The 24,322-nt window shown below is 45.7% G+C and overlaps 1 protein-coding gene across 4 annotated transcripts in view; it reads right to left on the reverse strand.

The window, feature by feature from the left end:
* Positions 1-24,322, reverse strand: part of LOC147112936 (prolyl endopeptidase-like) — a 136,529-nt gene that overhangs the window by 42,870 nt on the left and 69,337 nt on the right. The gene's annotated exons all lie outside the window — the stretch shown is intronic.

Genomic DNA, 24,322 nt, shown 5'->3' on the forward strand with positions numbered 1-24,322 from the left:
ATGCATTTTGGTAGAAGGAACAGGGAAAGGCAATATACACTGAATGGGACAGTTTTAAAGCGTGTGCAGGGACAGAGGGCCCTGGGAGTTAATGTGCATAGGTCGCTGAAGGTGGCGGGACATATTGAGAGAGTGGTTAGCAAAGCATATGGGATTTTGGGTTTCATAAATAGAGGTATTGAGTACAAAAGTAGAGAAGTTATGCTGAACCTTTATAAAGTGCTGGTTAGGCCACAACTGGAGTATTGCGTCCAGTTCTAGTCACCACACTTTAGGAAGGATGTGAAGGCACTTGAGAAGGGTGCAGAGGAAATTTACCAGAATGGCTCCGGGATGGGGGATCTTAGCTACAAGGACAGGTTGGAGAAGCTGGATTTGTTTTCATTAGAGCAAAGGAGGTTGAGGGGTGATTTGATAGTGGTGTACAAGATTATGACGGGTTTGGATAGGCTGGACGGGGAAAGGCTGTTCCTACTAGTTGATGGTACAAGGACTAGGGGACATAGATTTAAGGTTTTGGGCAAGATATATAGGTGGGATGTGAGGAAAAACTTTTTTACGCAGCGAGTGATGAGGACCTGGAACTCGCTGCCGACGGAAGTGGTGGAAGCGGAGACACTCAGTGTTTTCAAGGGGAGACTGGATAGGCACTTGAGGGAAATAAACTTGCAGGGCTACGGGGATAGAGCAGGGGAATGGGATTGACTGGATTGCTCTACAGAGAGTTGGCACGGACTCGATGGGCTGAATGGCCTCCTTCTGTGCTGTTATGACTATGACTCCATAGTGCTGGGGTGGCTAAGCTTTTTATCTTTGTGGACCACTTTGGTAGGGACCAGGAGTTTCAGAGGGCCACATATAAAAAGGTAAATCTGCATTCCCATTAACGCATATATCGCAATTGTTGATACTAATAGATCTTGGGAGTTCTCATTTAGGATTAATCCACCAATGAAGCACATCACTCTCCAAACCTCCAGACCCACAAAATCTAAACAAGATAAATCAAGTTAAGAAATACAAGCACAAATACAAGTTAATATTGCGAAGGTTGGAGCTGTATAGATACTGTATATACCACAGTATCTTCGATTTCCATTATCTTATATTGAAGATGGAATGGTTTATGCAAATATTATTTGAAGAATGTTTTATTTGATCCCAATAGTACCGAGGCAGAAATTACAGTCGTCAAGTATTCACCATCATTTCAGCTTAAAGATTGTGATTCTCTATCCTGCTAAAAAATGTAAATATTTTCCAGAAAAGAAACACTTGAAGCACTTTCTGGTGCAATGTGAAAATATTAACTTCAATGTGTTCTTGTAGTAAAAAATATTTGACAAAAATATTAAAAGAATTTTGTCACTTGGCCTGTACAGATGTGCAACTTTGTCATTGTAAAGAGATGCCACATTTGCACAGTATTCTCCAGCACAATCAATGGTTTTAGAAATTTAGCATTGAAGACAGAAATAATTAATAAGTTGCCATGCCACCTGCAACCAGTTTCTAAAGACATCAACTGAATAGCCTGTAGAAATATACTACAGTGTAATCTTGATCATCCTCCAAATGGTTCACTCCATATTGGAGAGGGAATTATTGGAAGATAATGGAAATTGGCACATATTAGGAGCAATCCTCTCACCACTGGCCGAACTCTGCCTATATTGGGAGCAATCCTCCCACCACTGGCCTACCTCTGCCTGCAAGATTAGCTGGTATTGAGACCGGTGCTATGGAGCTGCTGACCTTAAAATCAGTACCGAGCCTGCCGAATTAAACATAGTCTTTTGCTGGTGTGCAAATCACTTGCTAGGGAAAACCAGCTGGCCCTCTGTAGAGGCTGTCCATGGGATCACTAGAGGTGAGCGCATGCTACTTCTAGCCCTCACCTCTATTGCTGGGGGTCATGGCTGGTGGCAGAGGAGCATTTTTAGCCAGTTCTCTAGGGTCTGCGGCAGGTCTGGTGGCTGGAGTCACAGGCTAGTGTTTGGGGGAGCTTTGAGCCAGCAGATCAACTGAGAGATCAGCTGTCCCATCACCAGTTAACACTGCTGGCAGAACCACAATGCAGATAAGTGAAAAAAAAATGGTTGGAACCCCCGACTCTCACTGGTCTTCTAATATACATGAACATTATTGTGTGTAATTAAGGTTTTCTGCTTATATAATGTAAAAACATGTAAACTGGTACAGAAAAGCATCAACACAATTTAGAATTACTATTGGCTTTATCTTATGATATTGTATATAGTTAGAATTTATATCACTTGAAATAGTCATACTATATGCTCCACATTAGGGAAACTCACCCTTCGTTTTGATAACTGGAATGGAAATCCTTTTACATCAATAGCCTGAGCTGCTAACTGTTACTTCAAAGTCACCACGATGCCTGGATTTACACTACCAATTTCAAAATGGCAACGGAAAATAATAGACACTGTACTTCAAATCTACAGTCACTGTACTTCCAAAGTAATTCACTGTAAACCCCTCAGATTTCAACATAAGGTGCTTTCTATATGCAAATAGTTTTCTATAACAGATGGACCAAACAGCCAGTAGTAAACAAAAACTATTAAAAAATGGTAGTAAAGCTATTTTTTTTTAAATGCCAAAACTATAAATGTAAACATTACAGATATGAAATATTAAAAGCTAGGGAAGAGATAGTAGAGACACTATTATATGTATATAATAAAAAATCATTAGAAAAGGGAATAGTGTCAAAAGACTAGCAGATAGTTAATGTGATTCTTATATTTATAAAGAGAGATAGAACAAGTCCAGGGAACTATAGGCCAGTTAGCTTGTCTGTGGTAGGAAAGATAATGGAATCTTTACTCAAAGATGTAATAGAAAAAACATCTAGAAACCAAAAATATAGTAAATATATTGAAGAACAGTCGGTGCAGATTTCAAAAGGGAAGGTCATGCTTGACCAACCATATTGAATTCTTTGCAGAAGTGACAGAAAGAATAGACAAGGGTGTGGTAAACCACTGTTATAGTTATCACTGTATATTGTTCTCACTGTTCTCACTGTCACATCACTACACGAGGTCGCCTCTTGTCGCACTGTTATACCTGGGCTGACCACCTCCGACTCCGCCCATTACCTGCCCAGGTATAAAGGTAGCTGACTGGCTAGTATTCCTCCCTGTTGGATCGGATCACCCACGAGGGTGGGCTCTGTTATTTAGCCAATAAAAACCTTCAGTTACGTTCTTAACTCGTCGCCTTTTATTGGACTAATTGATAGGCATATCAATTTTATTGGCTAAATTTTAAAGATGTCTGATAATGAACAGCAACAGCAAGGAGCTCACCCAGCAGCACAGCAACAGCAGCCTCCAGACAACGGGCCACACCAGCCGGCTTGGCTGCAAGCCTTGAAACCACCATACCTGGATCTAAACCCACAGGCACCAAACTCAGCCAACGACTTCAAACACTGGCTGGACTGCTTCGAATCGTACCTGGAGGAAGCCGTCGTCCCTCAGAGATCCAAACTAAGAGTCCTGAAAGCCCAAGCGAGCCCGAGAGTATATACACTCATCCAGGACATGACTACGTACGACGACGCCATCAACCTACTGAAACAGCAGTACCGGAGCCCGGTAAACTACATGTACACTAGGCATCTCTTAAGATCTCGCCAGCAACAGCCAGGAGAATCGATAGCTGAATTTTCACGAGCGCTGAGACAACTCGGCAGGAACTGTGACTTTAAAGCGGTGACGGCTACTGCGAACATGGAAGACAATGTCCGCGACGCCTTGGTGAGAGGCCTACGTTCCGACTACACACGGCAAAGACTGCTTGAAGCTAAGGACATAGACCTGGACAAGGCCGAAGCCCTCGCCCTCACCCTAGAGGCCACCCAGCAAGACCAGGAAGCGTTTGCCAGGTACTATTCGCGACCCTGGGACTCGGGCCCGACCCCCACCCCACCACCCTTCACAGCGCTGCCCCCGGGACCTACCTCAGCGTCTGCATCACGGATCCGACCGGGCCCGCTAGCCCCGGTACCGGCCCCGACATCAGGCAACCCCGATCGGGCCGCTGGCTGCTTCTTTTGCAGCCAGGAGAAGCATCCGAGGTCGCGCTGCCCAGCCAAAAACTCGACCTGCAAAACCTGCCTCAAGAAAGGCCACTTCTCCAAGGCCTGCAGAAGCAAATCCTCAGAAGCCAGCAGTGCCTCATGCGAACCCTGGGGGCGGCCATCTTTGTGCGGGGCAGCCGAAGCCTGCAGAGCCTCATGGGAAAACCAGGGGCGGCCATCTTTGTGCGGGGCAGCCGAAGCCTGCAGAGCCTCATGGGAAAACCAGGGGCGGCCATCTTTGTGCGGGGCAGCCGAAGCCTGCAGAGCCTCATGGGAACAGCAGGGGCGGCCATCTTTGTGCGGGGCAAACGATTTAAACAGAGCCTCATGTGAACTACGGGGGCCGCCATCTTCGCCGCCATCTTGTCATGACAACGACGCGCTCATCTACACCCTAGCTTCCGTGACCCTGGATCAAGCCCGCCCGCACCACCTGGCCAGCTCAATGATGGACATCAAAGTCAACGGCCACGCCACGACCTGCCTGTTCGACAGCGGAAGCACGGAGAGCTTCATCCACCCAGACACGGTGAGCCACTACTCCCTCCCCGTCCTGCCAACGCGCAGCCGCATCTCGATGGCATCGAGGTCGCACGCCACAGACATCAGCGGCTACTGTGTCGTGACATTAGCGGCTACTGTGTCGTGACATTGTCGGTTAAAGGGACAGAGTATAAAAATTTTAAACTCCTCGTACTCCCCCAGCTGTGCGCTGCCGTCATACTAGGGCTGGACTTCCAATCCCACCTCCAAAGTGTAACCCTAGCATACGGTGGACCCCTCCCCCCACTCACAGTCGACAACCAGCGAAAGTTAAACCGCCCACCGCGTAACACCTGCAGCCTATCCACCCTCAAGGTACCGCCACCTTCCCTGTTCGCTAACCTCACCCCCGACTGCAAACCTGTCGCTACTAAGAGCAGGCGGTACAGCGCTGGGGACAGAGCCTTCATTAGCTCTGAGGTGCAGCGACTCCTGAAAGAGGGCATTATTGAGGGGAGCAGCAGCCCCTGGCGTACCCAGGTGGTGGTAGTCAAGACCGGCGACAAAAATCGCCTGGTTATCGACTACAGCCAGACCATAAACAGATACACCCAGCTGGACGCATACCCCCTCCCCCGCATATCGGACATGGTCAATGAGATTGCACAATACCGCGTATTCTCGACCATCGACCTCAAGTCGGCCTACCACCAACTCCCCATCAGCCCGGAGGACAGCCAGTACACCGCCTTCGAGGCGAATGGCCGCCTCTACCAATTCCTTAGGGTCCCCTTTGGTGTCACCAACGGGGTCTCGGTTTTCCAACGGGAGATGGACCGGATGGTTGACCAGAACGGACTACAGGCCACTTTCCCCTATCTCGATAACGTCACCATCTGCGGCCGCAACCGGCAGGACCATGACGTGAATCTGGAGAAATTCCTCCGTACGGCCCAACGGCTGAACCTCACCTACAATAAGGAGAAATGCGTGTTTAACACAGCGCGCCTTGCCATCCTTGGCTGTGTAGTAGAGAACGGAGTCATCGGCCCCGACCCCGAAAGAATGCGCCCCCTCATGGAGCTACCCCTCCCCCACTGTCCAAAAGCACTTAGGAGAACCCTGGGGCTTTTCGCCTACTATGCCCAATGGGTACCCAATTATGCGGACAAAGCCAGACCCCTCCTGAAAACCACATCCTTCCCCCTCACGGAAGAGGCGTGCGCGGCCTTCTCCCTCATTAAGGGAGACATAGCCAAGGCCACAATGCACGCAGTGGATGAGTCAATCCCCTTCCAAGTGGAGAGCGATGCATCCGACTTCGCCCTAGCCGCTACCCTTAACCAGGAGGGTAGGCCGGTAGCCTTCTTCTCAAGGACCCTACAGGGCCCCGAGACCCGACACTCGTCGGTCGAGAAGGAAGCCCAGGCAATTGTGGAGGCAGTACGGCGCTGGAGGCACTACTTGGCAGGCAAACGATTTAGCCTCCTCACCGACCAACGCTCGGTTGCCTTCATGTTTAATAACAAGCTGAGGGGCAAGATCAAGAACGACAAAATCTTGAGGTGGAGAATCGAGCTTTCCACCTATGATTATGAGATCTTGTACCGGCCCGGTAAACTGAACGACCCCCCTGATGCTCTTTCACGCATTACATGCGCCAGCGCGCAAAGTGATAGACTTCAGACCCTCCACAATGACCTCTGCCACCCCGGAGTCACCAGACTCTACCATTTCATTAAGGCCCGCAACCTGCCATACTCCATCGAGGAGGTCAGGACCATGACCAGGAACTGCCAGATCTGTGCTGAGTGCAAACCGCACTTCTATAAGCCGGACAGAGCAAGCCTGATCAAGGCCACCCGCCCCTTCGAGCGTCTGAGCATCGACTTCAAGGGGCCCCTACCGTCATCCGACCGTAATGTGTACTTCCTCAACATCGTTGATGAGTACTCCCGTTTCCCCTTTGCCTTCCCCTGCCCAGACATGACCAGTAACACGGTCATTAAATGCCTGAACAAACTCTTCGCCTTGTTCGGGTTCCCGAACTATATACATAGTGACCGGGGCGCCTCCTTCATGAGCGAGGAACTCCGTCAGTTCCTATTGGAGAGGGGTATTGCAGCAAGCAGGACCACCAGCTACAACCCCCGAGGGAACGGCCAGGTGGAAAGAGAGAACGCGACGGTATGGAAGGCCACCCTCTTAGCCTTAAAGTCTAAGGGCCTCCCAACCTCCCGCTGGCAAGAGGTCCTCCCGATTGCGCTGCACTCCATCCGGTCACTACTTTGCACTGCCATTAACACCACCCTCCATGCTCGAATGTTTGTCTTCCCCAGGAAGTCGACTACGGGAACCACCCTACCAACCTGGCTGACCTCTCCGGGACCCGTCTTGCTGCGAAAGCACGTGAGGGCCCATAAAACGGACCCCCTGGTCGAGAAGGTGAACCTCCTGCACGCCAACCCCCAGTACGCCTATGTGGCTTACCCAGACGGACGGGAGGACACTGTCTCCTTACGAGACCTCGCACCCTCACCCCCCCCTCCCAACCCCCCCGAGTCCAGCCGAGGTAGACGGCATGCCGGAACCCCACGAGCCTTTGCCGACTACGCAGACACCAGCTTTAACACCGGATAATGTAACACCGCCGCTGCGACGATCGGAGAGGCTAACGAAGCCTCCGGACAGACTGACATACCAGAGCTGGTAATACACTTCACCCCGCCGGACTCTAATCTAAACAAGGGGTGAATGTGGTAAACCACTGTTATAGTTATCACTGTATATTGTTCTCACTGTTCTCACTGTCACATCACTACACGAGGTCGCCTCTTGTCGCACTGTTATACCTGGGCTGACCACCTCCGACTCCGCCCATTACCTGCCCAGGTATAAAGGTAGCTGACTGGCTAGTATTCCTCCCTGTTGGATCGGATCACCCACGAGGGTGGGCTCTGTTATTTAGCCAATAAAAACCTTCAGTTACGTTCTTAACTCGTCGCCTTTTATTGGACTAATTGATAGGCATATCAAAGGGTAATGTAGTAGATGTAATATTTTGGATTTTCAAAAGGCCTTCGATAAGGTAACGCATAGCAGATTCATGACTAAGCAAGTGGAGTCGGGACAAGTAGCAGAGTGGATAGCAAGCTGGTTACAGAACAGAAAACAGAGACTAGGGGTTAAAGATAGTTACTCAGATTGGCAAAAGGTGGGAAGTGGTGTTCCACAAGGATCGGTGCTGGGACCACTGTTGTTCACCATTTACATAAACAATTCAGACTCGGGAATCAAAAGTACAATTTCACAATTTGCGGACAACACCAAATTAGAAGGCAGAGTCAATACTGAGGAAGACTGCAACAAATTACAAGACATTAATAAACTTGCAGAATGGGCATGTAATTGGCAAATGAATTTCAATATAAGTGTGAGGTGGTGCATTTTGGTAGGAAGAATAAGAGGCCACATACTCCTTGGAAAATAGAGTCTAAATGGGGTAGAGGAGAAAATGGATCTGGAGATACAGATACACAAATCACTAAAAGTAGCGACATAGGTTAGGTCGTAAAAAGCAAACAAAACACTGGTTAATTTCTAGAGAGACAGAATTGAAAAGCAGAGAAGTTATGTTAAACTTATATAGAACCTTGGTTATGCTCAGTACTGGTCTCCATATTATAAAAAGGATATGGAAGCACCAGAGAAGGTGCAAAAAGGATTTACAAGGATGATACCAGAACTGAGGGGTTATATCCATCAGGAAAGACTGAACAGACTGGGGCTCTTTTCTCTAGAAAAATGAAGACTGAGAGGTGACCTGATAGAGGTCATTAAGATTATGAAATGACGATAGCAAAATACTGCAGATGTTGGAAATCCGAAATAACAACAGAAAATGCTGGAAAAACTCAGCAGGTCAGGCAACATCCGTGGAGAGAAATTTGAGTTGACGTTTCGGGTCGAACCCTTCTTCAAAACTGGAAAGAAAAGAAAACAGATCGAAGGCAGGGCTGTGATCGGACAAAAGAAGTGAAAGAAACAAAAGAAGTAAAAGAGCTAGACGAGATGGTAATAGGCTGAGATTAGGTGTAAAGTGTACTGGCAGAGAAAATGTTTCCACTTGTGGGGGGGGGGGGGGGGGGGAGTCCAAAACTAGGGGTCATAAATTCATTTGCATATATTTCAAACTCCAGATACTGTTAAGATATTGGCATTATGATTTAGAGTTTTTCTGCCAAATAAGCAACACTAAAAACAGCGTAACTTCAGGCCCACAAAATTCAAAAACCAGCAAGTAAAAAGCATAAACAGGTCTGAATTTGATTGCCAGACTTCAGGTCCATATGTAGTCCTAGGATTGCAGGTTTGACACCTCTAGCATAGAGGACAGCAATAACTCATTATGTGGACAGCCTTGTGTGACCCCCATATACCGCTACTCCATGATATACCATAGTGGAGTTCCATTCACATTCAGCTACTGTGCGTCATTATGTGGGGGCAGGGGGAAGAATTAATTTAATTCCGCATTCCTCGCTCTCAACAAAAAACCCACACTTGAAGGAAGCAGGGGTTCAGAGATAGGTTTACAACTGGGAGCAGAGAATTAGCTCATCAGTGTCTATGAGCGATGTTCATCTTACAGGAAACTCTTTATTATCTGGCACCGACAGGACCGGTGTGGTGCCGGTTTATCAAAAAGTCCGGATTACAGAGAGGTATAGTTAAAAGGTACGAGAGCTCTGTACACAGCAACAAATCCATGCTTCCCTGTTGCTTAGCAACATGTGCAGGAACTCAGGCCACAGATCAAGCGTCTCTGTTGCTTAGCAACAAGTGCAGGAACCCCAGTTACACAGCCACAGATCCAGGAACTGCCACTAATATGAAGTGAAACTTACCTGAACCTACTCCTGAATTTTGCCGGTTAACAGAGATTTCCGGTTATTTAGGTGCTGGTAAATCGAGAGTTTCCTGTACTTACTTTGTAAATTATTTTTTCCTTATTTAGAGAAGACGAATATGCTGCACTTTTATTGAGAATACCAGCGAGATCAGTAGAACACACATTGACTCATGAAATTTAATGCTGCCCGATGGTGACAGAGCAGCTATTTGCCAAGGCATTATTCACCACAGCAAGAATTTAAAAAGAGACATAAAGGAGAAAAATACTTCTGAAATCTTAAGACATAACATTTAAGATTAGCTGGGCCTCCACGCCCCTGGACGTGTTGCCCACATCCGGGCTCGCTCGTACTGTACCCCCTTTAAAATTGGGACCACTAGTTCTTAAAAGTCTGGATGCAAAACATGTTGCCTTAAAATGACTATCATTCTATTCTGTCAACTGCAACCAAACAGAAAAGGAACAGAATAACATGACAAAATGCTAACCAATTCAGAACACAAAACATTTATATACTCACTGAAAGGAAAGAAAATGGGAACAATGAATTCATTTGACACCATCTCTTAGCAATGCTCAGCAGCTCTCCAATTATTTCAGTACAGCTGATAACAGTGACTATGTTGGAGATTAAAGGAAACTGATGAGGACCAGCAGCAAGAGAAAAGAATGTCTGTAAGCAATGAAATGCTACACACAACACGGCTAATTTTAGAATCAAGAGAACCGTCAGAAAAGCACGGTGGCATAGTGGTTAGCACTGTTGCCTCACAGCGCCAGAGACCCGGGTTCGAATCCAGCCTCGGGCGACTGTCTGTGTGGAGTTTGCACATTCTCCCCGTGTTTGCGTGGGTTTTCTCCGGGTGCTCCGGTTTCCTCCCACAGTCCAAAGATGTGCGGGTTAGGTTGATTGGCTATGATAAATTGACCCTTAGTGTTAGGGGGATTAAATACGTGGGGTTACAGGGATAGGGTGGGATATGTGTTGGTGTAGGGGTTACGGGGATCGGGTGGGATATGTGTCGGTGCAGGCTCCATGGGCCGAAATGGCCTCTATCTGCACTGTGGGGTTTCTGTGATTCTGTGTGATAAAAGGGTGTTGCTGTTCTACATTTATCAGAGTTGTTTCAAGTAGACAGTGATATACTTATAACAGTAATCTAACCATAGCAATGAATGAATTCCTCAGGACCAGAGTTATGTAAAAGATTCAAGTGCACATATTCTCTGGTACAAAGTGTTAAGGATAAATCAACAGCTTTTTAAATTTAGTCACGGCCCTGCGTCGTCCAGGAGAAAAGGGGAAAACTGTTCAACATGATGTCAGTTTGTGTGCATGCTCGGGGGAGGGAGTTGCAAAGATATTGCCAATATAGAAACTAAGATCAGTTCAGTTATAGAACTATATAAAAATACATTTTTTGTCTCCTCCCACCTAAAAAAATAATTTAACGTTTTGTTATGCTAAAGAATAAATAGTATGGTCAGAAATACATTACAAAAAAGATAAAACAATTTTTTTCATAAGTTTTCAAAAAATGTGCAAAATGTCTTTGATCCATCTTTGATGTCTTCAGTAGCCAGCAGGTAACAAGGGAAGCAAAAGCAACATCAATGAGTGACGTTGACACTTCACTAACCCATGTAGGGGAAAACAGACACAAGTGAGGCTTTTAATCCAAGCCACCGGGTGGGATAGGAGAGGGCGAGTGGTTAAAATCACAAAAATCAACTTATTGCTCCGTTCCTGCCATAAGCTTGCCAACCGGCATAGTAACTCCGTGCTGATTCCGATGGAAAACACACTTGCCGGAAGCCTCTGGAATGAATTAATATTGGGGTCTGATGGTGTCATTTGGGCCCTGACGCGATTGTAATTGGGCTGGGGGGCGTCAGAAATCCCACTCAGCAGCAAACATAACAAGTACAGTGAGAGCCATGGGACCAGCAGCAACATCATAGAGCATACCATTGGCATTTTGAAGCAAAGATTCAGGTGTCTTCATTGCTCTGGGGGCTCCGTACAATATGGTCCAGACACAGTGGGCTAGAACATTGTAGTTTTCTATATTCTGCACAACCTAGGAATCCAAAGACTACTGGAGTTGAAGGAGGCACAGCAACAAGAGGCATAGTCAGACAATGAAGAATTGGATGAAGGTGAGGGAGAACTGCAAGAAGGAGGGCCAGCAGAATACATTGCAGCTAGATAGGCCAGGGAGCAGTTGATAGAGCAGCACCTGGAGTGACCTCCTCAATCCCTTAACTGAAAGTCAGAAAAAGGATGTTGTTGTTCTACAATCCTTGTTACCCCTTCACCACTCCCTTGATTCTGCATTGAAGAACACTGAAACCGTTCGGCCAACCTCCATATCAATCGCAATCTGACCATGCAGGCCAAGAAGTTGTAATGAGGAAACCATAGATTAAAGTTGAAAATGTAATAAGGATGCTGATTTTAATTCTAAGTACAAAATTGTAATGAATTATTTTGTCACTGCAGCTGACCGCAAATTCTGGGCCAATAATCTAACTGAGGCCTAACCAGTGTTTTACAAAGGTTTAGCATCACTTCCTTGCTTTTGTACTCTATTCTCTATTAATAAAGCCAAGGATCCCATATGCTTTTTTAACAGCTGTAACAACTTGTCCTGCCACCTTCAAAGATTTCTGTACATGTCTCTGTTCCCGCACCCGTTAAAATTGTACCATTTAGTTCATATTGCCTCTCCTCATTGTTCCTACCAATATTATCACTTCACACTTCCCTGCATTAAATTTCATCTGCCATGTGTTTGCCCATTTTACCAGTCTGTCTATGTCCTCCTGAAGTTTGTTACTATCCTCCTTATTGTTTACTACATTTCCGAGTTTCGTATCATCTGCAAACTTTGAAATTATGCCCTTGTATACCCAAGTCCAGGTCAGTAATATATATCAAAAAGAGCAGTGGTCCTAATACCAACCCCTGCGGACCACCACTCTATACTTCCCTCCAGTCTGGAAGAACAACCGTTCACCACTACTCTTTGCTTTCTGTTTAGTAGACAATTCTGTATTCACGCTGCCACTGTCCCTTTAATCCCATGGGTTTTAATTTTGAAAATAAGTCTATTACGTGATACTTTATCAAATGCCTTTTGAAAGTCCATATACACAACATCAACCTTACAACCCTCAGCAACCCTCTCCGTTACTTCATAAAAAGAACTCAATCTTGCCTTTAACAAATCCGTGCTGACTTTCATTCATTAACCCATACTTCTCCAAATGCCAATTAACTTTGTCCTGGATTATTGTCTTGATGAAAATGATAGCAGATGTCTCTGAAACTATAACACGCTACAAGCTTATTTTGTCCCGCCAGCCTCACTGAATATCTTCAGTTCTTCAAAAAAAAATCAAAATTACACAATGTAATACACAGTCATAGCAGTTTCAACTTATCATAGAAACATAGGAACAGGAGGAGGCCATTCAGTGCCTCGAGCCTGTTCCGCCATCAGTCAGATCATGGCTGATCTGTACCTCAACTCCATTTACCAGCATTTTCTCCACATCTCTTGATACGCTTACCTAACAAAAATCCACCAATCTCTGTCTTGACAATTTTAATTGTCCCAGCATCCACAGCCTCCTTTTGGGAGCAAGTTCCAGATTTCTACGACCCTTTGTGTGAGAAAGTGCTTCCTGATTTCACTCCTAAATGGCTTAGCTCTAATTTTAAGATTATGCCATAATAAAAACATAAAATGCTGGAAGTACTCAGGTCAGGCAGCATCTGTGGAGAGAGAAACAGAGTTAATGTTTCAGCTCGATGACCTATCAGAACTCAAAGGTCATTGACCTGAAAAGGTAACTCTGTTTCTCTCTCTCCACAGATGCTGCCTGATCTGCTGAGTATTTCCTGCATTTTGTGTTTTTATTTCAGATTTCCAGCATCCACAGTATTTTGCTTTTATACTAAGATTATGCCCTCTTGTTATGGATTTCCCCCACCAGAAGAAATAATTTCTCTGTATCTAACCTATCAAAATCCCTTAATTATTTTAAATACTTCAATTAGGTCACCTCTCAACCTGCTAAACTGAAGCCAAGTTTATGCAACCAGTCTTCATAATTCAACCCATTAAGCCCTGGTATCATTCTGGTGAATCTGCACTGTATCCCTTTCAAGGCCATTAAATCTTTCCTGTGGTTCGGAGATGGGGTCTGACCAAAGCTTTGTACAACTGAAAAAATCACTTCCTCACTTTTCTATTCTAATCCCTTGAAATAAAAGCCAACATTCTATTAGCCCTTTTCATTACGTTTTATATCTGTAGCTTTTAGTGATCTGTGTAGATAAGACACCCAAATTCCTTTGCACCCCCACAGCTTCTAGACTCTCCCTATTAAGAAAACATTCCGATTTGACTTTCTCAGATTCAAAGTCGATGACTTCACACTTCCATGTTGAAATCCATCTGCCATAGTTTTGCCCATTCACTTAGTCTGTCTATGTCCCTTTGTAACTTTCTCTTCCTATCCACACAACTTACTGTGCCTTCTAACTTCAGGTCATCTGCAAACTTGGATAAACATCTCTATTCCTTCATCTAAGTCACCCACAATCTCCATTTACCACACTCTCAATATATTTATAAAAACTTTTGCTGTTAACTTTGATACCTGTTGCAAGTTTGTTTTTCATATTCCCTTTTTGTCAAAAGGGAAAACCCTAATTATCTTGCAGCTGAGGAAAATCAAAGACACGAGTAACCTAAACACTGCACCAGAAGCCTAGTGGAGCTGACTGGTTGAGAATTCCATCTTTATCATGGCTTTGAGCAGAGGGGTTAGGGAAACATAAACCAGTGAGGAAATTTGGGAAGGGATGTGGGGAAGAAGGAGAACATGTCCTACTTATTTCCTCTCTCCTGTCTAATTTTTCTGTCTATGCCAAAATCAGCCTCAATTTTGTCGTTCCTCCAAAATTTCAATACTTCAAGACCCAGTGTACATTTAAGCTTTGCCAGGGACTGTCTCTAATCTGAGGCCCCCTGTGAGCAAAAGATCTGTAGGTGGCTTAAATTGGCTCAGTGCATTTGTTCATGTGACTGAAGTATGATTAGATGTATTTCATTTCTTTCATTTTTAATCTTTTTACTGATGCCTCTGTGACTTTTTCAACTGACCTTTAAGACAAAATGCTGTGGCATTTGGAAAATGCTATTGCTAAGATAATCGGATGAAAGTGCACCAGAATTTTGAGTCTGAGGTGCCTCCTGCTTGGTGAAGCTTAAAGAGGGGGTCAACTTAAAATAGCTTCAGTTACCAGTGACATATAGTAGTATTTTCTAGAAGCTGTCTAGAAACACAACACTTATTTGCCCACAGCAACTGCATAAGACAAGTGATACAATAACAAACGTCAAAATTGATAAATGAGGTTAAGCTATTGAAACTGTAGAGGAAAAAATGTTAGTGTCGGGCACTGAGGAATCTTTGATGGCGTTTTTTTTTTAATTAAGCAAAAATACCACAGATGGATGAAAGAAAATGTCTACAATTTAGTAGAAATTTAATAAATAGCATGCTTTCAATGCTTACAAATGTGCAAAAGGTCCCCAGTTCGCCTATTATTCAAAGTTATAAAGTGCAACATGGGCCAAACCAACTTACAGATCTGCTTCACGTCTAATGAGGCATTTTCAGCAAACAATATGAACTACTACCCTTAGACTTTGTAACAAGCTTAGTGTGGTGGGTTGGGCGAGGTGATACTACAATTTACAGTCTACTCCTGATAATTCAGTAATTTTTTCACCAAAAGATTGAAATATCCCATAATTTGAATTAAGCAATGTAAATAGGAGCAAAGTAGGAATTTAGTACTAAAAATTGAATTATCAGGCAATTTGAATTAATCGACTGAATTACGAGTAGACGGTGCAGACCATATTTTGCATCAGCTATCGAGACAGTTGGCTACAGCAAAAATGGATATCTAAAATTAAGTAGCCTTCTAAGCCTATTTATGCTAATAGTTGATTTGTCATTCACATTCAACTTCAGCATAAAGCTCCAACCTTTTTTCATCTGGTCATTGAAAAAAGTAAAAATTCATGCTTGATAAACAAAATGTGGATTGGCCAATTATTATCTAACTAAATTATTTTCAGACTCGCATTCAGTCAATTCTAGCATAGCTCTAATATTTAGGAACAGATAAATACCCATGGTTCAGTAAGGCTAAAAAAAAGACCTTCAACCAAGATACAATACTGCAAACACATTGGCTGCAGTTGAGCTATTAATTTCTGGAACATCTACCAATATGCAGAAAGTAAGTATTAAGAGTCACAAAAATAATAGACTTTTACAGGACTGGCACTGGATAATTGCCATTGCCTATAGTATCAATAATAATGTGATTAGACCACCAAAAATCTATCAAGAAAAGACAACACCATCATCAAGTTTGCGGATGATACCACGGTAGTAGGCCAGATCACCAACAACGATGAGTCAGCCTACAGGGAGGAGGTCCAGCATCTCGTGAAGTGGTGCGCCGATAACAACCTGGCCCTTAACATCAAGAAAACCAAAGAAATTATTGTGGACTTCAGGAAGTCTAAAGGCGGAAGTCACACCCCCATCCACAGGGCTGTGGTGGAAAGGGTGGACAGCTTTAAGTTCCTCGGAGTCCACATCACGGAAGACCTCTCCTGGTCCCTCAATACCTCCTCTCTGAAGAAGGCCCAGCAGCGCCTATATTTCCTAAGGAGGCTGAAGGGATGTAACCTGTCACCCCTGATCCTCTCTAACTTTTACCGCTGCACAATAGAGAGCATCCTGACGAACTGTATCACAGTATGGTATGGCAGCTGCAGCTACTATGACCGGAAAGCCCTGCAGCGGGTAGTCAAAACTGCCCAACGCATTACCGGCACCCGGCTACCGACCATAGAGCACATATACCAGAAACGCTGTTTACGGAGGTCACAGACCATCATCAAAGACCCTACCCACCCCAGCCACAGTCTGTTCGCCCTCCTGCCATCTGGGAGACGCTACAGATGCATTCGCACCCGAATGACCAGATTTAGGAACAGCTTCTTTCCCAGGGCTGTCATCCTACTGAACTCCACAAATAAACTCTAAAGCCTGCACATCTGCCAATGCACTTTATTATGGTTATGTTTATGTTAATGTATTACAAGCCAAATGAATGTTGAATGTTTAAATGTCTTAATCTAAATGTACACTCTCGGGAGCCGCAAGCCTACATTTCGTTGTACTGCACTTGTGCACTAACAATGACAATAAAGTTGATTATTATTATATTACAAAAGTGTTCCAAATCAAATTTCAATCCGGTCTCTGTTAAGACCACTTTTCTTTTTTGAACGAGAGAACGTGAAACAGAGAATACAAAGCTCTCCTTTCAATCTTATTTTGTGCGTTCAGCATCTGCCACCAAAGATAAGTCAGTTATCCATTTTCAGACCTTAGTTATTGCCGCTACGAACCAAACCCTGGGTGATGGACAAGAGCAGCTCTCTTCTGTAATAAGTACATGGTATCAGCTTAGCATTTCCCCATAACATGTGGGAAAATATTGATACTGCTAAATGCTGTACCACTATTTTCAATGGGACTGGTGAGAAAACTGAGCAACATGGTTCTACCCATCTGTAGCATGACCCCATTCCAAAGGCTGTCCAAAAAACACAATAGGATCTGGTCCAGCCGGTTCAGAAGTGTAACAGAATAACTGGAACATAGTCTAAGAAGAGGCCTTTCTCAAAGTATATCCTACAGAAAGGTGACCGTACAATCCATGAACGCAAAATTCAGTAAAAGATAGTTCACTCTTGGAGGAGGCGTCTTCATTCTTTGAGTGGATGCATTCACCAAACACCTTTGGATTTGTCCATGGTCCAATTGGCCCTGGGCAAACATGCTCAATGATGCTGTGAATTTGTTTGTTGGGACGCGAGAGAGGTTGGCTGTTCTTGCCCTCTATAAAGGAGGCAGCAAGTCTGATCAACAGTTCATTTTTAAGCTATACTGTGACTTGGAAATGGAAGCCTTGGAGAGGGATTTGAAGAATGTATCCATTTGAAAAGTGAAGACAACACTACCTTGGTAGGAAATCTATCTATTTTCATTCAGCATTCTCCTCTTGCCATGGGGCACAGGAAAATAACACATAGGAGGCCTCTTCAGTGGAGTTTCAGCACTGGCTGAAAGGACAGCTCTACCAAAGAAAGGTTTGTGGGATATAGCTAATCGAGAAAGTAGTGTTTTGTAAGTTTCACCATCTATCACCTGAACCACATCAAGTGTTAGCAGGGCCCACTATCTTCTTCCAAAACCAGCCACTACTCCAGGAGAGCAAAGATAGCCCCTGGCTTCTTTTCGCCACTACCAGGTAACTCCTTAGACCCCTCTTCCTTGCCTCCTCATCACACACCAACAAGTGAAAGGACCTCATGGATCTCCTTTGAGATTGAGACCATCCGTTCAGCTGCCTGTACTGCTGCCCCCCCTTCCTTTGGACCCTAGGCCAAACTCTCCCTCTCCCCACCAGCATAGCCCTGAACCCACATCTTTCTCTAGTTGTTCTCCTATCTGACCTCATGCCCCTCCAAGCTCATCTTGTCTATGAGATCTTGCACTTGCTCCCTTGATCCCATTCCCACTAAACCACTGACCTCCCGGTGCCTAATCTTGCTCACAGTATAAATGGTTCCCTCGCCTCAGGTGTTCTGTGACTGTGACTATGGTGCACTATCCTTCCTCATCCTCCTGGACCTCTCCTAGAGCCATTCACATGGCCGACCACATCATTCTCCTACAATGTCTTTCCTCTTATGTCCAGCTCAGTGGGACCGCCCTCGCTTGGTTCCACGCTTACCTGATCATAGCCAGGGAATCTATAAGAATGGCTTCTCTTCCCAGCCCTGGGCCATTAACTCAAGTTTCTACCATTAGCCCCCTCCTCTTCCTCATCTACATGTTGCCCCTTGGCGACATCATCCAAAGACATGGAGTCAGCTTCCAGATGTACGCTGATGACACCCAGTTCTACCTTTCCACCACTTCTCTTGACCCCTCCACTGTCTGTTTTGTCAGACTGCTTGCCCGACATCTAGTCTTGGATGAGCCACAATTTCCATCAGTTAAACATGAAGACTGAAACCACTGTTTGTGCCACCACCCCACCCAGAATCTATATCTTTGCCACCAATTCCATCCCCCGCCTTGACCAATGTCTCAGTCTGAACCAGACTCTTTGCAACCTTGGTGTTCTATTTGACCCTGAGCTGAGATTTTGGTCACCCCTCTTAATAGCCTCCGTTCTGGCTCAGCATCCATTTACACTACTGTGAAGCAGCTTGGGACATTTTTTTATGATAAGTGCACTATATAAATGCAAATTGTTATTGTTGAAGTGTATGCGGATGCTCCATGTTGCAGCTTTAGAAAAAGCCTCAACACATAACTGCCAAGAGGCCGAAGATGTAGCTTTTCAGTGGCTCTTTGCCTGAATTACAGAAAATTACGTAGAAATTAAAACATGGAAAGAGGTCATTCAGCCCAACCAGGCTGTGGTTGGTGTTTATTCCCCAAACAAGCATCTGCCTGCCCCGTTTACGTATCCCTTTATCCCCTACTCCTTCAACTGCCTATCTAACCTATTCTTAAATGTTTACATGGTCTCTATTTCAATTCTACAGCTTCACAATCTACTATGTAAAAATGTTTCTCCTGCTCTCTCTCAAAGAAGATAGCAGTGCATGCCAGAGCAGGTGGGAGGGACTTGGATGTGAGCCCAGCGCCAAAATAGCTGACAGCTGAATCCTCGGCTGTTGCTGCAGACTTGGTGCTTGGAGGAGCAGCGGAGATCTCACCAAAAATAGAGCTGGAAGGCTGTGTGCGGTCGGTGTTAACTTTGGAAGGATGTTTGAAGTGGGAAGAAGGTTCTTGGCCAGGTACAGAACATCAGAATTAACCAGCATTCAGTATTTATTGACTGAGGGATATTCCCAGTGTTGATAAGAGTTGAAGGAAGTCTTCGTTTGGCAGTGCCTTGACTGTTGATGGAGAGGGGGGAAACTGCGGAGCCTGGAACTGGTCTAAATCCTGTAGAATTATACTCAGAGGTTGAGTTAAGTATTTTTTGAGCTTCAGTTTTACTGGATTGAAGACTTATTTTAATTAAAGATTTTGAGACTCGACATGGTTCATCTGAATCTGATGTTTTCTCTGCATTTCAGAAAGTCAGAGGCCTAGAAATTCGGTTGGTAGCGCCAAAAGAGCCCGAGAATTGGGGCGTTACCCAATTTTCAGGCGGGCGCAGTGAATATAGCGCCACCTCCCATATTGAGTATCCTTTTAGCGCTGGCGCTAACTCTTTGCGCTCGCCCGCGGGCGCAGGCAGATCATGACGTCATTTCAGTGTGCGCAACGCCTTTTTGGCGCCCCAGACCGGATATTCGGTGGCGCCCGCAACCTTTCCGCCTGGCGCTATTAGTGACAGTTGGATGGAGCGTTCCCATGCCCTTCTCGGACTCAGGGGGGCGCTATTTAAAGGGGACAGCACTAGTATAAAAGCTGCAGCCATTTGGGCTGGCCATTCTGATCATTGCTGGAGAGAGTTGCTGACCTTCTGTTGGACAGTGATTTTCTCATTGAGCCTTCGGAGGCACTGGCACTGGCAGCTTGAGGGCCCGGCTCCCAAGCTGGTGATGCAGCATCTGAAAGCAGGGAGGTGGAAGAGTGGCTTTAGCAAAAGGACAGCTTGGCAGCAAGGGATGCCAGATTTCGGCAAGGCTATGACATGGGTCCACAGTGAGAAAGCATGCTGGCGGGGGGAACAAGTGGAAGGAGACAGTTGTAAAAGGTGAGAACCTTACCATCGCTGTCGACAATGGAGTCGGCAGCTGCAGTGGTTACAGGACCACTCAGACGTCCTCCAAGAATCTGGTGGACACTCTCCTCGAGATCCATGAGAGTGACCACTTGTGGAGGTCCTCCACCAGTGCGAAGCTGGTCTTTGCCAATCCTCGCCAGCTTGGACTGTAGGGGAAGTTATGTTACATGATGCCGAGTGATCATCTCATGCCCCCCATGGTGGAAGAGCCCTTACATGATGCCCTGAGTCAAATGTGCATGTGTGTGCCCAGAAAGGGCCATGGGTGCTTGCTGGCAGATGGCCAATGGGGCACAGCCCACCCTGTAGCCATAAAGTCAGGTGCAAATGAATGGATGCAGAAGTTTGCAGAAACAACACTCACCCTCACGACCCGAGTGAGGTTGTTGAATTTCTTTCTGCATTGGACAGGGCTCCTGGTCACCATGCTGCTGGAGTTGACCCTCTGGCATACATCCCTCCAAGCTCGTCGGTAGGCCTTATGATTCGGCCTCCTGCCATTGTCTGGGTAGAGAACATCTCTCCGGCGCTCCACTGCGGCCACCAATTGCTCCAGAGCCTCATTGGTGAAGCGCTCTGCTCTCTGTCTCACCTTCTCCATCTGGTCCAAGATTTTAGCGCCAGAGAAGGGCCTGCGCCGATTCTGAGGCCTGCAAGGCGCAGAGTGTGGATGCTGAAGCTGACTGACCCACCCCTTTAAGAGCTGGCCGGCGCTTGGAAGTCTCGTGGTCATCAGTAATTGAGAGCACCTGTGCTGCGCCCGTTCGCTCCGATATTGGGTTGCGCCGGAAGTTTAGCGCCTTAGGGGTCCCGTGTAACGCCTGAATTCGCGCCTCAATCACCTTTAGGGGCGATGCAACCCAATATCGCACCAGGTGGCGATAAGTTGCGTCTGGCTATAAACTTTGCGCTGCGCCAATTCTAATGCCCCAAGCGGGGCTATACCCAATTTCTAGGCCAGAGTCTTGTCTTTACAAGTGCAATATGAAAACGTGAGGCAGTGACAACAATCATTAATACCATGATCTGGAGGCAGGCATTTGATACATAGATCACACCCATCATGGAAAATAGGTATTGGTATTTGCAACAATGCTTAAACCCGTCAGTTGGTGTTGAGAAAGTCAATGTAATGGCCTAGTGGCTGCAGTCTCTCATTTTCTGAAGTAAAGAACAGGGTTATGTGAAGCATAAACATTATACGTAAGTGGTAGCAAGGCCTAGAATTTGAGATCAGACACAATCTTGGACCTGTAGCAATGTACACTAAGCGCACCATTTTTATATTATTTCAGACAGATGGTTAATTTACACTACATATAAGAATTAGATTTCTGTCTTATTCCTGTCAGGTGGAAATTCTTCCATATTTGATTCATTCCCTTGGGACTTGGTCAGCTTCTGATTTAAATTTTATAATACATTAGCAAATATGAATAGTAGTGGTGTTCACTGGTAATTGACGTCTGGAACACAATTCCAAGGCTTAGCTGCTAACCTGGAACTAAAGAGGCAAATTTAGGTCATTATTGCTGGTCATTCACTGGCAATTATATCTGTTTGTAAAATGTTAGTCGCAGTTCAATAACAGGCTTTCTTAAAAAAACTCATCTGCCACTTGCAACAAGTGTGACATCTGAAGCATGACGGGCAGCACACTAGGCACAAGAGTCTGTTTATAACATGATAAGTGATTTATTTTGAATGAACATTTCAACATAAAATTACAGATCATTAAGGGGAGAATTTTGTGGGGGGTCAGCAGACGCAATTGGTGGTGGGTTGGGTGGGAAAATGTTTTTTTTTGTCAGCGGGTCGGGACCCCACTGTCAACCCGCCACCACGCACCTTTCCCAAATGTCGGGTCTGCCAGCGCCGAGCAGACCTAACAAGCAGCAGCAGGGGAGGCAATTGAAATTAATGGCTTGTTTACAGTCACTTAATGCTTTTTTACCCCCCAGCTTTTTGATTGTCAGGTCGCTCACCGGTTTCCCGCTGTGCCGAGACCTCGTCAGCGAAGCTGAGGCGGTCTAGTATCATCTGCAAACTTCTTAATCATGCCCCCATATTCAAATCTAGATCACTGATATATATCACAAAAAGCAAGGGACCTAGTACTGAACCGTGCGGAACCCCACTGGAAACAGCCTTCCAGTCATAAAAACACCCATCAACCATTACCCTCTGCTTCCTGCCTCCGAGCCAGTTTTGAATCCAACTTGACACTTTGCCCTGGATCCCATGTGCTTTTAGCTTTGTGACCAGTCTGCCATGCGGAACCTTATCAAAAGCCTTGCTAAAATCCATATACACTACATAAAACACACTACCCTCATCTACCCTCCTTGTTACCTCCTCAAAAAATTCAATCAAGTTGGTCAGACATGACCTTCCCTTAACAAATCCGTGCTGACTATTCTTGATTAATCCGTGTCATCTCTACTTCACCTGCCATCTATTCCATCAGCATTGGTGCCCTTGAAATTATCTCACCTTGGTCCTCAGAATCCCACCACAAACAGCCCCAACACCAACAAATTTCCCCGCAATCAACTGATGCTGCACAGGACACACGGCATCAGCACCCGACCACATTGCTGCCTGGGAGGCCAGGGATGGCCTCACCATGGCCAGATTTACTTCACTTGACGCTGTACACCCCGGCTGCGACATGATCTGTCAGGATGGCACCACCTCACACAAACACCATAAAGCATCCCTACAATGACCAAGCCATTCCTTTCACACTCACCACCATTGGGGGGGGGGGGGGGGGGGGGTGGCTACTGTTATGTCTCACCATTTACTGCAACGCACTAAGCCACTTCCAAAGGTGCACATTAATCTGTCCAAAAACACAAAGTGTTCAAAATAAAGGTTTCTATGTTAGACACCACATTAACAGAAACTTTACATGAACATTGCATAAAACACCCTTGTGTGTTGTTAGTTGGTATGATTGCACTAGGATGAGGGTGAGTGAGGGGGCTGGCTAGTGAGATGGGGAAGTGATAATGTAGATAGAGAGGGATGGGTGGCAGTGCAAGGTAAGTTAGTGTGAGTAAGGATGTGCAGGAGTAGGTTAGGGAAGGCAGAGTGATGGGGATGTGATGAGAGGCACAGCAGGACGAGGTCGAGTGTGGCTTTGTACTATCGTTTCGTAAACTACTGAGATCATTGATAGGTCTGTGCCACTGCAGCCTGGTCCTCCCGACAACATCCCTGCTTGTGCCCTCCTGTGCAATGTGCAACCAGGCTGCGTTGGTCTCCTGGGGACGTCTCTTCTGCCCATTGGAAGGGTTGAGAACATCCCTGCATGCTGTGCCTCCCTCCATAAGCACATGGAGGGAGTTATGGGAGAGCCTGGGTGCAGCCATGCACCTCTGTTCAATGCTCGTCAGTGTTTGCAGCACCTCAATGCTGTAGAACACTGACAGCACAAATGTCAAAATCAATTTGCGCATGGTCCCTTTAAGGAAACCTGCTGATGACGCGTCATCAAATGACATCATCAGACCCACTTCCTTCAATTTGCTGGCAAATGCACTGGGCGGGCTTAACAAGCCCAATCAGGGAAAAAGCATTTTGGACAGCAGGCTGGAGCCGGCAGTGAGGCCGGGACCCACAACCGAAGTTGCCTACCATAGACCCGCCGAGGTTGGTAGAATCCAGCCCTAATAAACTGTCGCAACTTTGGGTTTTTTGCACAAGGCTTTTTGTTAATTTGTTCTTGGGATGTGGCCAACGTTGTATCCCCAGCTGCCCCGAGAAGACAGCGGTGGTTGTTTTTTCCTGAACCACTGCAGTCCTTGCGCTGAAGGTGCTCCCACAATGTTGTCGGTTAGGGAATTCCCGGATGTTGATCCAGCAACGGTGAAGGAACAGA

The sequence above is a fragment of the Somniosus microcephalus genome, chromosome 9 (genome assembly GCF_052327205.1).
Source record: "Somniosus microcephalus isolate GS21.2 chromosome 9, FLI_Smic_1.0, whole genome shotgun sequence".
NCBI classification, from domain to species: domain Eukaryota; kingdom Metazoa; phylum Chordata; class Chondrichthyes; order Squaliformes; family Somniosidae; genus Somniosus; species Somniosus microcephalus.